Here is an 8,912-nt window from a genome sequence, read left to right as displayed (position 1 = left end):
AGAGAGAGAGAGAGAGAATTGAACCTAAATGCACCTGAATGTTCTTTTTTATATATTAACCCCTTTGCTGTGAGGCCTTTGTGTGTCTGGGAATGTAAAATCTACTCCATGAGGCAGAACTACAGAGGAAGCAGTAAGGACAGGCGGTATAAGAGCCCATGAGCTGTTAACTACAGAGTGCCAAACCTTAATAGAGAAGGGAAAATGCTGTATACAGGTATGGAACCTGTTATCCAGAATGCTCAGGACCTGAGGCTTTCTGGATAACAGATCTTTCAAGAATTTGGATCTTCATACCTTAAATCTACTAGAAAATCATGTAAACATTAAATAAACCCAATAGGCTGGTTTTGCTTCCAATGAGGATTCATTATATCTTAGTTGGGATGCACTGGGCTAAATGAATTGCTCTCAGAATAAAGGAGGCTGATCCATATCTACAGGCAGAGCAGGAGGCCTCCCAAAGGGCTGATTTTGCCAAATGAGCGTCTCTCTCCCCGATATATTCACATTGAGGTGGGCAATATCGGGCTGTTGTGGGCCCTAGGGCCTAACGATCGGATCATAATGCTGCCAATACAGATGTCAGTTTGTGGAACCGCATCTCAGAATAGATGCGGGCGCGTTCCGGGATTTTTAACCCTGCCTGATCGATATCTGGCCGTCTTTTTGGCCTGATATCGATCGGGGAAGCCCTTTAGAGGGCCATACGCACGGGCCAATAAACTGCAGATTTGGTCTGGACTAGGCAGCTTTAATCGCCCGTGTATGGCCAGTTTAGGCAGACCTAGAGCAGTAACGGAACTAGGTGGGGGCGGGCCCTGGTGCGGGCCGTGCAGCCGGGCCCGCCCCCATCCTTGTCCGTGTGATTTTTCAATGTGGCTGCAGCCCTCCCCCCACGATCTGCCGGGGGACCAGTTGCACCCCCTGCTCCCCCAGTAGATACACCCCTGACCTACAGTATTATCTGGAGTCATTCTGCCAATCTGCATTAATAGAATGAGACTTAGGTTAATATAGCTTGAATTCCTTGTGGGATAACACAGTTTATCTACATATTATATTAGGCAATACCTCTAAGCTATAGTTAGATTATATGCATTAAGGACGTCCACCCTGCAGCCCTCCAGCTGTTGTTATAACAGAACCTTGAGGGGTGAGAGATGTAGTTTAACACGAGCTGTGGGACAGCATCAAGCTGGGTGTCCTTACTGCAACACTGCAGATTAAAGACATAGCATTGCAATGTCCATGCTGCTGCACCTCCCATTAACTGTTGCGACGATCCTGCAGCGACTTCTCAGCCTGGAGCCGCTCGCAGACGCTTTTGCAGCTTTTCTAACAAGCGCGCAGTTCCGTTATTGACCGACAGAGGGCGCACGAAGTGCAAAAGCCGCATCTGCTGATAAACTGGACAGAACACAGTCATAGAAATGAATCAATAACATAAGAGGGTGGGTGGGGGGCTGGGCGTCTATATTGAATTGTATTTATGGAGATTAATATCTGCTTTAGTTAATGGTAAGTTTTAACGCGGTGCAGGTATTTCTTTCCATAAGCAAATGCTGCACCTTCAGTGAGTGAGTCTGTGTAGGAAAGTGAATTTGTTTTGTACAAGATCTAATGGTTTGAGTGCTGAGTGTGTGTTGCTGCTGGAGATCTCTGCTCTATAACCCACAATAATACAAAGCTAAAGATCCCAGTGAATTTGCATCACAAATGAATTGGGGGGGAGGGGGGGTCATCTAGGTCCCAATTACAGATCCTCAAAGCAAACATTGATCCCATTACCAGACAAAGACCTATTGATCTAGAGACCATGACATGTGCTAATGCCCAGTTTATGTACATTAAGTACAGACTGGATTCTCCTTGTGAGGACTAAATGCTGCATCATCTTCTCCCTTCTACACAGTCCTGAGCTGCTGCTACTGGGGCCAACAAGAACATTCTATTGTCTACTATGGAACACACACACTCATTGAATTACTGATTAAAATGTCATATAGACCACTAGGCTGGAATGTCATATGCAAAGAGTCTATAGACATAGATAGACATATCTATAGATAAATAGTGACTACATAAATACAGGTATATATAGACTAGTTGGATGGTAAGTGTAGATTTTGAATTGATGTCTTGGCATTGAGATCTGCTTGTACTAGTATTATATTAAGGCAATGAGAATACTGATGGATACATTAGACAGACAGACAGATAGATAGATAGATAGATAGATAGATAGATAGATAGATAGATAGATAGATAGATAGATAGATAGATAGATAGATAGATAGATAGATGATAGATAGATAGATGATAGATAGATAGATAGATAGATAGATAGATAGATAGATAGATAGATAGATAGATAGATAGATAGATGATATATATAGATAGATGATAGATAGATAGATAGATAGATAGATAGATAGATAGATAGATAGATAGATAGATAGAGAAATAAACCCTAAAAATTAATATGGCTAAAAATGCCATATTTTATATACTGAACTTATTGCACGAGGCTAAAGTTTGAGCTTGTCAATAGCAGCAATGATCCAGGACTTCAAACTTGTCACAGGGGGTCACCATCTTGGAAAGTGTCTGTGACACTCACATGCTCAGTGGGCTCTGATTGGCTGTTGAGAAGCTAAGCTTAGGGCTCGTCACTAATTATCCAGCAGAAAATGAGCTTCCCTGGCTGTAATATAAGCTGATGCTACAGGTTTGCTGATTATTAAATTCTGATGCTAATTGCACTGGTTTCTGTGCTGCCATGTAGTCATTATCTGTATTAATTACTAATCAGCCTTATATTGTGACATTTCTATTCTATGTGTACTGTATATTGTGAGTGGGTCCCTAAGCTCAGTAAGTGACAGCAGCACAGAGCATGTGCAGTGAATCAGCAGAAAAGAAGATGGGGAGCTACTGGGGCATCTTTGGAGACACAGATCTTTACTGCTAAACGGCTGTGGTTGCCTTGGGCTGGTACAGAAGCTCCAAACCATCATGTACAACATCTATCTATCTATCTATCTATCTATCTATCTATCTACCATATCTCTCTCTCTCTCTCTCTCTCTCTCTCTCTCTCTCTCTCTCTGTCTCTCTCTCTGTCTCTCCATCCATCCATCCATCTATCAGCTGTCTGTCTGTCTATCTATCTATCTATCTATCTATCTATCTATCTATCTATCTATCTAATCTATCTATCTATCTATCTATCTATCTATCTATCTATCATCTATATATCTATCTCTCTATCATCTATCTATATCTTTCATCTATCTATCTATCTATCTATCTATCTATCTATCTATCTATCTATCTCTATTTATGTTTTGCTGCTTTCTGATACAGTGAGAGTCCTGTGCTTCCCATACAGTAAAGTCAGGCAGTAGGAATAAAAAAACACAATGTTCCTCCAGGTCGGGTTGAATTCGGGGTACAATTAAATCCCAGAGGCCTTTGCTCCCCCCCCCCATTTACATCAGCACTTTAGTGCTCAGAAGCATTTACATATAAAGGACAGGGAGGGTTATTTCTCAGCCAAGGAATCCCGGTCACCCCCCTGTATAAGTCCCTCTCTGTTACACGAGAGCAGCGGCAGGTTGAGCGGCAGCAGCAGCGGCAGCGTCAGATCGCACATCCCGGCGGCTGTAGGAGCAGCGAGTGTGACAGTGAGCGGATCAGAAGCAGAGGGCGGAGTTATTGATCGCGCTAAGGGGAAGCCAACGTGTTTCCCGGGCGCTGAGCTCATTCCTAAGCGGTAAGTGCGCCGGGCGGATGAGATTCAGCACCAGAGACAGCTCCGCCGGGCTCCACCATTATTCCTGCTCCCCCGCTCCTCTACTTTCAATGAGGCAACGTGAGTCGCACTGTCTGCTGCTGCTGCTGTCGCTACTGGTGCTTCATCTGCAGCTCATCGGATTTCAGCAACCTGACTCCGTCTCCCTTCCCTATAACTGCTGCTGCTGCTTCAGAAGGTCACAGTCCTCTCCCCCAGTCATAGGATGAGACTCTCTGACTGTCAGTTGTGCTCAGGGTGATGCTGCTCAAACTGACACTTGGGTATCGGTCAGTTCTGGAAGCTCTGGATGATTTCTACAGCACAGGGAGCCCACTGTCCACTCACCCACCCAGGCAATGTGACCCCTGCTGCTCCTCTACATCATCTGCCCCATTGACATATGGATTTCTCTTCTAACCCTGGGATCTGTTAATTCCCTGCAGTCTCTTTTCCCTAAAGGTAAGCACATTTCTGCACTAATCACTTATATCTTTATTCAAGGGAATCTCTGGGTTGAGCACAATGACCAGAAGGTTCAGTTTCCCAAAATTCGAATGGGTAAAGCTGTATCATTAGCCCCCCACGACCCTCGCCAGATCTTTGTGGCATTTGCAAGAAAGTTAGACCCAACTTGCTGAGTTATCAAGTAGGAGATCCAACTCTGTCTCTCTGGGTCCCCCTGCAAACTTTGTGCCTGGGAACTTGAGAATTGCTGCAAATCCACTCTGTGACTTTAAGTGTTCTGGATACACCACTGTGTATTGCTCTTTTATTGTGTGATATCTATTATACTGAATTAAAGTCTTATTCATGGTATATTCAAAGGGAAAACACTCCAACATAGACAGGCTCATTAATAAAGGCAATACAGTTGCACTAAAATAGATGTAACCATAGTGCATGTTGGCGCTATTTATTGAAAGAGCTTGCAATTAAACATACTCCTTGCATTTCTGTATATTTGTGCCACCCACTCCACTTCAATAAATCCCATACAAGTTCCCCCAGGGGAACCCTGAAGTTACCACCACCTTAAATGTGACGGCAATTTTAGGGTTCCCATTCTGGGCAAGCCTTATGGGTAGCGATGGGTGAAAAATTTCGCCATTGTTGAATTTTCACGTTTCGCACAGACAAATTTGTTTGTGAAACCACGGCAAATATTCGCCACGGAACTCGTTTCGCCGCGCGTCCAAAAAAACGTGCATCGAAAAACAATGCACGCATCAAAAAATACCGACGCGCTAGTCGTGTGAAAATAAAATTGACGTGTGACAAAATCGAAGCGTGGGGCAAACCAGTTTTCGTGGATTTTTTGCCATTTCGCAAATCTCTCCAGAAATTCGTGACTTTTTCTGCGAAGCGCGGCAGATTCGCTCATCGCTACTTATGGGTAAAATAAACATTGTAAATTGTAAATGACTCTTTCAGGGTTGGGATAATCATGAACATGTGATTTTGATGCCAAACTGCAACTCTCAGTGTACACCAGCTGTCGGAGCATGCTGGGAGTTGTAGTTGAAGCATCACATGGCACATGAGAGACCCTTGTAAGGTTTTCTGGTTGGTTGCACCTATGTGTCCTAAGAAGCACATGACTTTCAAGCTTCTATTCCAGGGCAGTTCCTGCTCAAGAATTGGGGACTTGCTATCATGATATGAAATGAAGAGTTAAGGCTATCCAATCCAGCAGGCAGAGGAATCCAAAATATAGTTAAAAAAAATCTTTATCAATCAAAGTTAAAATCAAAGTCCTACGCGTTTCGTACCTACAGGGGTACTTAGTCATGGGCTGTCATTGCTATCATGCTAGATTGTTAATTCAAGCTGCCCAGAGAGATCGTATTACAAAGGCAACGTGTCACCGTGATGTCACTGAGCAAATTCGATTAATGTGTGCTGAGCGGAGCATCTTGGGTATTGAGTTTCCAACAATATTGAATTTATGAACCGATGTTGTTGTTTTGTTTCCTTGTTGCAACTTCCATTAGGGTACAAGGGTTTGGCAGCAGAACATTACATTAAAGGCTTCTCCCGCAGCCAAAAAGTGCTGAGAGCCCCATTAAGATCCGTTATATATATATATACACTGTAAGACAGCAGAGCGCTGCTTAATGAAGTGCATCATTCTAATGACAAGACCGGCTAATGAATGCTTTCCCATTGTTTTAGCAAGGTGGCCGAGGCACGGCTCCTCATAATCCGGATCACTGAGCCCATATGGAAATGCAACGTGTTTGTCTCTCTCTCTCTCTATAACTGCAGTTTCTGCTTAACATTCAGCGGCCGAGGGAGGGGGGGGGGCACCTGCCACATGTTGCAGTTTGTTTTATTTGAAGCGCAATAAAAGATGAGGTGTTTATGAAAGGTTGGGTGTTTGTGTGCACTGTAGGACCCAGATAAGATCACATCTGCAGGGATCTCAGAGGACAGTTCAATTTTATTAGAAAACAAAGTCTGCCTTATGAACACTGACAGGGCTCTGGCGACTGGAATAAATCCACTTCACAAGCAGCAGAGGAAAATTAAAGGGGAACTAGCTTCAAAGACCTCATGCGTTTAAGCGGACCTGAAAACAATTGATCCTGTTTGGTAAAGTGAATATAAAGTGAACAAGAATTTAAAAAAAAAAGTAGATTTTGGAATATTATTATTTTTCAGAAAACATGTTTTTTTCAAAATGAATCAGTTACTGGTGCTGCTCCAGCAGAATTCTGCACTGAAATCCATTTCTCAAAAGAGCAAACAGATTTTTTTATATTCAATTTTGAAATCTGACATGGGGCTAGACATATTGTCAATTTCCCAGCTGCCGCATGTCATGTGACTTGTGCCTGCACTTTAGGAGAGAAATGCTTTCTGGCAGGCTGCTGTTTTTCCTTCTCAATGTAACTGAATGTGTCTCAGTGGGATTTGGATTTTACTATTGAGTGCTGTTCTTAGATCTACCAGGCAGCTGTTATCTTGTGTTAAGGAGCTGCTATCTGGTTACCTTCCCATTGTTCTTTTGTTTGGCTGCTGGGGGGGGGAGGGGGTGACATCACTCCAACTTGCAGTACAGCAGTAAAGAGTGACTGAAGTTTATCAGAGCACAAGTCACATGACCAGGGGCAGCTGGGAAATTGACAATATATCTAGCCCCATGTCAGATTTCAAAATTGAATATAAAAAAATCTGTTTGCTCTTTTGAGAAATGGATTTCAGTGCAGAATTCTGCTGGAGCAGCACTATTAACTGATTCATTTTGAAAAAATGTTTTTTCCCGTGACAGTATCCCTTTAAGCTCAGCAAATACAGGGTGCTGCTTCTTATCACTTTCTTAAAGTTGTATAATGATTAGTTCTTTTTCCCAAATCTATTATCTGGGAAGCTGTTATCCAGAAATCAGCATCAAGCAGCATCAAATATCATGTTTAAATAAATCTTTTTTTTTTTTTTAAACTGATTTGCTTTTTGATAATAAGACATAACCATTATGAAAGTAAAGCCTTCCCTGTGCCCTACCTGCTGCATTAGTGAGATCTGTCTCAACTTAACTTTACCCACTGTAAAATGAATGTTCCATATGTTATGAAATGTCTGGAGAAAACCGGTTCCCCAAAAAAAGTTTAAGTTAGGACTTTTGCAAAAAACGAAAAGCTGCCAACATTATTCGAATGTTAATGCATTTTTGGCACAGAGGATATGATGTAAGTGACAGAAGATTGAGGAAGATCTGGCTGCTTTTTAGCACTTCGCCTGGTCTGAGGTGGCAAAGTCAACTCTGGCGAAAAAAAGTTAAATCCGCACTTTAGTGAGTTTGTGGAGTAACGACCTTTCACCAGAGCAAAAAGTCTACTGCTGAAAGAATGCGAACAAACTCTAGTGACGGTCTCTTTCGATAGCGCATTGACGCCTGCGCCTGTTAGAGATATTTGTAGCGTGAGACTCCAGTGGTGCAGTTCAGGGGGGGAGTGGGACCTGGGGTTGTTAGTAGTTTTTATTCTCCTTTAAGGCATGGTGCACCCCCATTAATGAGAATTCTTCATGTTGAACCCCCCAGCCCCTGAGCATAACAAATCCCATATAAATGTCTGTACTTTCACCTTGTTCATTGGATTACACGGCATATGCAAGTTTTATTTCCCTAGTTTGTCAAAACAGAATTTTCTATTCACAGTTAAATTGATTAAATCCTAGTAAAGTCTGTAAATCTGAGATTTCTTTTTGAGATTTTTAAAATAGATGTGATAGAATATAGCGTATATACATAGTGATGGGCGAATTCATTCGGCAGGCGCGACTTCGCTGCGAATTTGTGCAATTCGCCACCAGCGAATAAATTTGCGAAACGCCCGCGAAAATTCGCCTGAAAAAATTTGTCAATTTTTTGCGAATTTTTTGCCGTTTCGCGAATTTCGCGCGAAATTCGTGAATTTTCCGGCGAAGCAAAACGGCGCAAATTCACCCATCACTATATATACACAATGACATGTAAAATGGTAAAAATGGTAAATCTTTGATGAAAATTAGAAGTTGTGATGATCTAAATTTTTATTTACCATCTGATCCTACATTTTAAGACCTTATTTCAACTGCATTCAGACGGAAAATGTGCTGCGTTAAAACACAAAGATGTCATCTTCTTTCCCAATCTTCATGCTATAAGGTAGCAATTTGGTTTTCTTAATGGGTCCACAATTCTTGACTCAAAGACAAATAAAAGTGAACAGCTGACAGGCCTCTAATTCAGTTCATCAACCATGAAATCTGACGAAAAGAGAGGACAAAAATATCATTATTCCTCTGACCCCAGGTGGCATTGTGAGTGGACAGTGAAATTACAAGGCCACAGTAATAATTGGAAAGATCAGATGAAGACAGATCTCAAGGTCTTTTCACATTCTTCATCATCAACGAGGATAACATGCCAAATACCAGGATTCTTCTTGTTTTGTTGGTTTGAACGGTGTTGTTGAGTGACCTTCTCAAATAGCTACTTACAGAAAGGCATTTGAAATTCCAGTAGTTTGCTGAAAAAGGATGTTAACATTAATTTCTTATTTTATCTAGAAGAAAGCTGAAGGCCACTGGTGTGAGAGCTTTATAGGCTGGTCCACTATAGTGTTGGACA

At 42.1% G+C, this 8,912-nt stretch overlaps 1 protein-coding gene across 1 annotated transcript in view; it reads left to right on the top strand.

The window, feature by feature from the left end:
- Positions 1-3,658: 3,658 nt before the first annotated feature.
- The window catches only part of LOC108695740 (protocadherin-15-like), a 555,442-nt gene continuing 550,188 nt past the window's right edge, over positions 3,659-8,912 (top strand). Inside the window, exon 1 of the mRNA XM_041570198.1 lies at positions 3,659-4,258. The gene's annotated coding sequence lies outside the window, so the exon portion shown is untranslated. The remainder of the gene's footprint in view (positions 4,259-8,912) is intronic.

This window comes from Xenopus laevis, chromosome 7L (assembly GCF_017654675.1).
Source record: "Xenopus laevis strain J_2021 chromosome 7L, Xenopus_laevis_v10.1, whole genome shotgun sequence".
In the NCBI taxonomy this organism is placed as follows: domain Eukaryota; kingdom Metazoa; phylum Chordata; class Amphibia; order Anura; family Pipidae; genus Xenopus; species Xenopus laevis.
This window is presented reverse-complemented; position numbering and strand designations above follow the sequence as displayed.